The sequence below is a fragment of the Olea europaea genome, chromosome 7 (genome assembly GCF_002742605.1).
Source record: "Olea europaea var. sylvestris chromosome 7, O_europaea_v1, whole genome shotgun sequence".
NCBI classification, from domain to species: domain Eukaryota; kingdom Viridiplantae; phylum Streptophyta; class Magnoliopsida; order Lamiales; family Oleaceae; genus Olea; species Olea europaea.
Window position 1 is genome coordinate 355,062 of NC_036243.1, and position 2,579 is coordinate 357,640.

Genomic DNA, 2,579 nt, shown 5'->3' on the forward strand with positions numbered 1-2,579 from the left:
GAAAAGCGAGCGACGAGCTCACTGATTTTGTCGCTTAAGTGACACCTTAGCGAAAAGCGAGTGACAAATTAGGTTACGACCTTTCATGGAAAATGCTGAATTTAGGGTCTGTCACTTCACCCACAACCCTTCAACTTCTATATATAGGACCCATTGGACGTTTATTTATAATCAATATCATTCCATTTCATTTCAAACTTTGGTTTTGTATAAAATATTTGCATCAAAATCACTATTATAGTAAAGAAGGAATTTCGCTCGAGTTCGTTGGTCAAAGTCATTTGGAGTGCTCCTATGACTTGACGTGGTCATTTTATCTTGGAATGATTGCCAGAAAATCATTAGCACTGATGCAAGGCAAATTCATCTTAAGGAGAAAGTATCCAACACTTGCCTTGGTCAAATTCCATCATTTGTATTTTCTTACTTCATTTTCTGATTTCTTTTAATTATACTTTGATTTCAGAAAACGATTAACCTTATGTATATGTTTATATTGCAAGGCTCCATTTTATGCTTTCATTCAAGAATGGAAAGTGAATGAATCCATATTCATTTATTCGGAATTGGTAAATTATCATTTTGCCTTCTCATATCCCATTTCGGTAAGTTGACATTATATTTTGATTTCATGAACATAAACAGCATGCTTTTGTGAATATAATATGCACATTATCGGTGTAATTCCCCAACAGTTCCAACCTATTCGGATATCCAATTCAATCATAGCTGTCAACGTGTATGTAGTGTAGACAGCAACAGCTTCACCAGCATCTAATTGGAAAAGGTCTTTATCGAGATCTAAAATATCTTCTGCCATGACAATGTTAAAAGAAAAGTACATGTTCAGGGACTAGGCAAAGCTTTTCAAACGCCTACCCACCTTTTTTGTTTTTTCCGTTGATTTGATTCTAATAGCCATAATTTTCAGATGCTTAATGGGATTTTCATATCTAGCTGAAAGAGTTCGTATCAGTATTATGTACTATGTATCGGTGCTAATCTCAAGGTCAATGACGTGTACCTTGCTTGCCTCTTCTACATGTTCTACGAAGGCTCGAATTTTAGCAAATTTGGTGATCTTATGAATAGGTAACTCATCATAAAATGCAATCAGGATCTTATCTTGGCACTTTAACAAATCCCACACCTTTTTTGCTGTGGTTACAGCATCAATCCTTGGAAACGTGTTTTTTGATACAGCAGAATGGATGAAAGAAAGAGCTTTATAGTTTTTGGTGAAGTCTTCCTTTTGTTGTTTGATTTGTGCTAGTTTGATCTTGTGCCTTGTTGGGTTTTGATACCCAATAAATTTCGGGCGATGATGTTAAATAATTTCAGATAATATTTCATAAGCCTCGACCGATGTGTGAAATATTTATCAATCAATCAATTCATATACTCGACCCATAAACAACTGGGCCACTAGTAATAATTTAATTGGTTTTAATGTTGTCTTGGCCCAAATTCACTTATAGGAGGGCTTCCTTGTGTCTTGGCCCAATCCTTTGTTTCTTACCCCAATTGATAATATAACCTATATATATATAGAACCGGCTGCCTCTTTGTGATCTCCTTCAAGCTCTTGCCTTCTTCTATCTTCTCTTTGCCTTTGTGGCCTACAAATCATCACCATAACCTTGTCCCTTTGTGGGTGAGAAAGAAGGAATGCAACCATAAGTGAATAGACTTGTGGGTTGAAGTTTTGTTAGTTGGTTAATATTGATTGGTAAGTTTAATCTGAGCCTGGAATACATTAACTGAAGATTAATCCAGCTACATGCCTTATTTGCGAGCTCAAAACCCTTTTTATTGCTCAAAATTCATAACTTTCCCCGGTGAAAACACGAGATGTGAGCAAAGAACTCATGAAAAAAAAATTCTGAGGCCCTTAAGATCACAAAAACTTTGATACCATGTGAGTCTTCGAATGGAGAAGAGTTTTTATTCTGTTGATGTTGGATAGAAAACTGAGATACAAAAGTGCAGAGAATTTTATTGTTTCGTTCAAAAGTTTTTCTTCATGCATATATACATACACCCTTGATCAGTTTTTCAACCATTCTATCTACTAAACAAGGCTTCACATTTTTTACACCATGTATTTTTCAATAAGTACAAACAACTTTTGCTTAAATTAAGTTAAAACTATACATTACAAAAGGTTAATCCATCGTGAAAATTACTACACTCTACAGCAAAAGGTCATTGCATCAACAAGTTCATTGTGGTAAAGTGCAAACATTTTCATCAGCCTACAGTCATATGATACTAATCACAAACTCGAATGACTTATATTAAATTCTATCTGCACTTAATTGAAGACACAAACAAGAGTTCAAGCTAATGAAACACTGACGACCACAAACCATCATGAAATTGACACAAAAGTTTCAGTATAAATCTTCTAAAAAAATGCCACAAAACTAGGGTATAGTGTGGATTAATTACATGCCAACATGAATGAAGATGAAGACAAACCAATGAAGTCAGATTGCCCACTAATTTTACCTAAAGGCGATACTCAGAGTTATTAAATAATGTCTTCTTTACAACGGTGAATGTTTAGCCAATCTTTC